Source organism: Chionomys nivalis, chromosome 3 (assembly GCF_950005125.1).
Source record: "Chionomys nivalis chromosome 3, mChiNiv1.1, whole genome shotgun sequence".
Lineage (NCBI taxonomy): Eukaryota > Metazoa > Chordata > Mammalia > Rodentia > Cricetidae > Chionomys > Chionomys nivalis.
The window spans coordinates 31,843,353-31,849,185 of record NC_080088.1 but is presented as its reverse complement, the minus strand read 5'-3'; the positions used below and the strand labels follow the sequence as shown (position 1 = coordinate 31,849,185).

The 5,833-nt window shown below is 35.2% G+C and overlaps 1 pseudogene; it reads right to left on the bottom strand.

Moving 5' to 3' along the window:
* Positions 1-208: 208 nt before the first annotated feature.
* LOC130870802 (ELAV-like protein 4) lies at positions 209-829 on the bottom strand (annotated as a pseudogene).
* Positions 830-5,833: the final 5,004 nt, after the last annotated feature.

The window sequence follows — 5,833 nt, the reverse complement described above, 5'->3', positions numbered from 1 at the left end:
TGATTTTCTGGTACAAATGTTGAATATCATGTTTAATGCGATGTATTTTCTGTGTTATCAGAAATGTGGCAAAGATTACACACTTTGACAAAAGTTCACAAACTTGAACTTCCACGATCTCTGCAATACATGCTTTGATAGATGATATCTGTGGTTCCTGTTTGTTTGTTGTTTCCAGATTGGCAAGTTATCTATTCCTTCGTTGGAGTCAGAGTAAAGTGAAAATGAAGCAGAAGTAAACAGTGGGCTTTGTGGTTTGGGTCTGGACTCTGAGTCCATTTAGAGTGTTGATAGCTTTCTCTGCCTCCTTTGGATCATTATAGTTAACAAATCCATGCCTTAAATTCTGTCCTGCAATTTTCCCTCTCCTGAATTTACAAGATTCACTATGAATTCCTCTTAGTTCATATTTGGTGGTAATAGTTGAGGATGAAGTGTATTTTGCTGTTATCTATGGTTGCACCTGTCTGCCTATGAAAGAACACTTTCTGTTGTTGCCAGAATTTTTGTATTTGTATTTGATGTAGGCCTTCTTGATATCTGACGCCTCACAGTGCTAATTACCACCGTATATGTAACTTGAGTGGCTCTACTTCTCAAGATATCAGAACTTTCTACTTGGGCTCAGATCAAATATAAGGTCCCAGGAGGCTGCTTCTTAAGCCTCAATCAGAGGATGGTGGATGCCAAGTGAGTGTAGCTGGTCCTGAGGTTGTCAGCACAGACGCCTGGCACTCATTACAGTGCCTCCTTCTCTCTGATTCTCTAATATATAACATATTCTGGGTTTTTATTGTGTTTTCTGCAGCTATATTTGAGGACCATTCCATTGTAAATTTTAGCAGTGTACTTATGATATTTAGATATTCTTGCTCATGTTTCCCAAATCATAGCATTATTTTATAATTTGAATGAGCAACAAAATGCATTTTTGTATTGATTGGTGTTGTAGAATATTACTGAATATGTGTTACATTTGTTTATGCTGTGGAACATTTGTTGAATGATCAAAGATATGTTATGTTCTTTTACGCTGCATTTGTTTAACTCTGTGAAGTTGTGTTACTTGGCCTGTCTAAAACATCTGATTGGTCTAATAAAATGCTGAACAGCCAACAGCTAGGCAGGAAAAAGAAATAGGTGGGGCTGGCATGCATAAAGAATAAATAGATGGAGAAAAAGAGATTGAGGAGTGAGAAAAAGGAGCTGAAGAAGACATCAGGGGCCAGTCACCCAGTCACACAGAAAGTCAGGAAGTAAGAAGTAAAGAAAGGTATAAAGAAATACAAAAGCCAAGAGGCAAAAGTGTAGTAGGAACCGCGGGCTGCGTCCCGCCGCCGGGCTCCTGCATGGCTAACTTTACCCGAAATAATTACATGGAAACTGTATTCTTTTGAACACTTCCTGGCCCATTAGTTCTAGTCTCTTATTGGCTAGCCCTTACATATTGATCTAACCCATTTCTAATATTCTGTGTAGCACCACGAGCTGGCTTACCAGGAAAGCTCTTAACCTGCATCTGTCTGGAGTGGGAGAATCATGGCGATTGCCTGACTCGACTTCTTTCTCCCAACATTCTGTTCTGTTTACTCTGCCTACCTAATTTTCTGTTCTATTAAAGGGCCAAGGCAGTCTCTTTATTTAACCAATGAAATTAACACAAAACATAAGACTCTTCCCCATCACAAAAGGTAGATGGGATAAATTGAGAAAAGCTGGCTAGAAACAAGTCAAGCTAAGGCTGGGAAATCATAAGAAAGAATAAGTCTTTATGTAATTTATTTAGGATGAAGGTGGCAGACCCCTCAAAGAATAAAAGGGTAAGAAAAAAACCAACTACAGATTGTAGTCTCTTGGGTCACCTCCGATGGAACTACGGTTTGTCTTCCTGTCCCCATTGTTTTTTAAGTCCAGAGCTTTGTGTAAGGTGAATGAGCTTTCTGCTACTGACCTTTGTTCTTAGCCTCAAGTTATACTATTTGGACATTTCGGAGGATGAAGTCAGAGACTCATAATTTGGAAGCCAAACTCGGTGACACTTTGGTCCTTACCTATCTCTAGAAAAGAAAAAAAAATGTCTACTTGAGGCTTTAAAGCAGTTGTAGAAAACCATGAATCACACAGAAGAAGGGAGCAATGGAATACAGGATACGGAGGCCAGAATGAGTAAAGTACTTTTAGAATAATTTTATTTTCCAGTTTCATGGATAAACAGTTCTGCAGTGTTAGAGGCTTCATGGATGGCCACAGATTTATTTCTTTCTAATTGTCTTCAAGATTTTTTTTTTCCTGGTTTGGAATGATGTCTTCAAGATTTTTGATAGCAAAGTTTTCTTCCTGTTCATCGACAAAAAAGCGTCTGTTCCCTAGCAAAACTAATTTTGTTAGATTTTTGACGTGTTTTGGTTTTGCATTTTCATGAAAGATGGAATATTATAGGAAAGAAGGTATCTTTGCATTCACTAATGAGCAGCATCCTGCCACTCCCTGGACCTGAGGCCTTGATGTTTGTATGTTTGTCTTGTGATATTATACCTTATAAACCTCCATAATTATGCAGCTCATTTGTGGAAATGTGTAGCTAATGTACAGTGGATATATATATTTGGGGATATACATATATATAATCCCCAAATCAAAACTGATTATAATCATATGGAAATTCATATATGATATATACTTACACTGTAAAGACTTCCATGAGTTTTTGTGAAGATATAATAACATCTTTTTCATCAGTACTGTTTTTCAGAATAAGAACTGATGAAAGTTTTGTAGTTTTTCCTCACAACCTGCTCTATTTATGCTGTTTATAAAAGAATATGTTGATTCTGGAGAGTTGAAAAGTGGTTAAAAGCACTTACTGCTTTGTAAAGGGTCTGGGTTCAGTCCCCAGCACCCATATCAGGGGACTTACCACTACCTGTAATTCCAGTCCAAGGGTTCCAACCTCTTCTGTCCTTCACAGATACTACACACACATGCCCACACACAGACACAAACACATGATTAGAAATAAAATGACATGATCAAAAAAGAAGTACTAACTTATCAATATGTATATCAATATGCATGTTTGCATTTCAGTGTATCCATGCATATAGATACTTTTGTGTCATATAAAATATGTAAAATGCTTTCAGTTAAAAGTATCTCACTGCACATTTCTTTCTTTCTTTTTTTTTAATTAAGCATACAATATACTTCTGGCAAGGAAGGCACCAGTCTCATTGCAGATGGTTGTGAGTCACTATGTGGTTGCTGGGAACTGAACTCGGGACCTCTGGAAGAGCAGCCAGTGCTCTTACCCTCTGAGCCATCTCTCCAGCCCCTCACTGCACATTTCTTACAAAGATGAAAAGTATCTTGTTAGATTGTCCAGCTTTTCCCAGTTGTTGCTGTTACAAACAACACTAAAGTATAATTTTTAATATTTTAATATTTTATATTCATTTAATTTTATTTACATTGGTTATTTAATAATTTTAATATTATTTATAAATTAAACTTATTGTATTTATTAAATTAAATAAATATTAATATTTAATATTGTCTACATATAGGTACATATTACTACATAAGTTTCTGTATGAGCTTAGATATAAGCATTCATATTCTTATATATGTGCATATAAGAATTCATATGCATTTATATGTGTGATAGGGAACTATAAAGGGACTTGTTTGATTATATGACAGCTCATTTGTATTTTTTTCTATATTTTTCAATATAGGAAATTTACAAATAAATTTATACACTGTTGTTACATTTCCATCTCTCACATCATGCTTTTACTCCCTAAAATTTAGTAAAGCTGATTCACCAACTTGATCCCCTTATTGACTTGTGCTGACTCCCCTCTTGTTTAAAAAGAATTTTTACCATCATGTCATGTTTTATTGGCTGCCCCAGCATTTGCCTTGGCATAAAAGCTGTGTATTAAGACCAATCATTGTGTCTTCTCATCTTCTATTACTGTTGATGTGGAATTACTAATGAAGGCCACGCCTCATCTTAATCTGTTGTCTCTGTATCTCCAAGTTTTTATGCTTACACTTCATGTTTAGCTCTATTATTATTATCTATTTATTCATGAATAAGTTCCCATCCATCCTAATGATGCACAACAGACTTGACTCTTTCTTCTTTCATTTGTCCACACGTAGACCTCAATCACCTGGAGTAGCCCATGTCCATGACTGGGCAGCTGTAGAGTCAAATGTCATTTTAAAAATGAGAGTTATAATTAAACACTTCTCTTTAGTGGCTGTGGCATTGATGATACTGGGATTTTGGCCAAGTTACCTCCATGATTTTGGTGTTTGGCAGTCCTCGGAAAGTAATTTCTGTTGAGCAGAAGTTTAATGTTTTTCTTCATTGCTCTTGAAAATCCTGATTTATTTCCCTCACAAATGAAATTTAATACCCTGCTAAAGAAAAAAAAAAAGAAAAATGTGTGTGAATCTGAATAAGGTTCATCTAAACATTTCAAATCATGACAGTCTTTTCTCTTTTATTTTTATTACATCACTATGATTTTCCAAAACCTTTTTACCATCTGTTTTACATGTTATGAACAAAAACATAAAAAAAAACTCTCCTAGACTTACCTTGATATATTTTCATTCCAATGTGAGAGTAGCATGAACTTCATTTTCATACACCAATATTTTAATGGAAGGAGCTATTATAACTTATTAGTATTATTATGTATGTATGCATGAGTGTGTGAGGAAGCCAGGGGAGTATGTTGGATGCCATGTTCTATGATGTTGGTTTTACTCCTTGGAGACAGGATCTGTCACAGAATCAGGAGTAAGGCTATAGGTCACCAGGCTTCCTATCTCTACCATGCCTCTAACATTGGCTTTACAGGTGTGCAGGATTCTTATGTCCATGCTTGAAAGTTGAATTCAGATTTTGATGTTTTTAAATGCTAAGAAGTCTATCCAGTCTCTGAGTTATGAGTTATTATTTTTTTCTGTTAAACCTAATGGGCCATTCTGTTCACAACTAATAGGTAGGAGTACTTTCTTCTTTGGCAAGAAGACCAGTAATGCTCTTTAATGCTTTTTGGTAATATGAATGTTACCTTGCCACCTGTACCAATGTCATTTGCAACCAACAGCTCACAGTAACCAACAACACAAAATATTTCAGACGCATATTCTCACTGAAAGATTCTTAATTTATTTGTTAATAACATGACCCATTAAGTTGAGAATCCTAATATCCAATTTTTTTTTGTAAATTGCATATCAGTAAGTGTCTTTTTGATAACAGACTAAATTTGTTCATGTGTATTAATCTGGTGACATCTTCCAAAATGGTATTGAAATAATGTATGAAATATTAGTCATAAAAGACATTATTTACATATCATTTACAAAAAATTCTTTCTCTCTGTGCTCAGGTATGTTGCTTCACTTTTTTAAATAGCCAATTTTTGGGGGCAAAATTACCCCTACATTTTCTCTTTAATTTTAAATGATCATATGTTCACATCTGATAATTCTATAAAGATGCATGTGGAATAGGTTCAATTCTGCTTTGAAAACTGGAGGAAATGAGTCTTTTCTAAAGAACCAAGACACTTTCTTTAATCACTCAATGAACAGAATATCATCTGATGGTGCTCCTTCACCTTTGGCTACTAGAAAACTCACAATCTAAATTTATGTTCAATGGCTGTGACTTTCCTATGCTTCCCAGGTGTGTGATCTATGGTCTCCATACTTGAATTAATTTTTAGTTCTACAAATTGACTTCTTGTGGAGTCTAGTTCATTTTAAGACACTTCAACTCTTTTGTGACTTTAATCATAGGAGAATG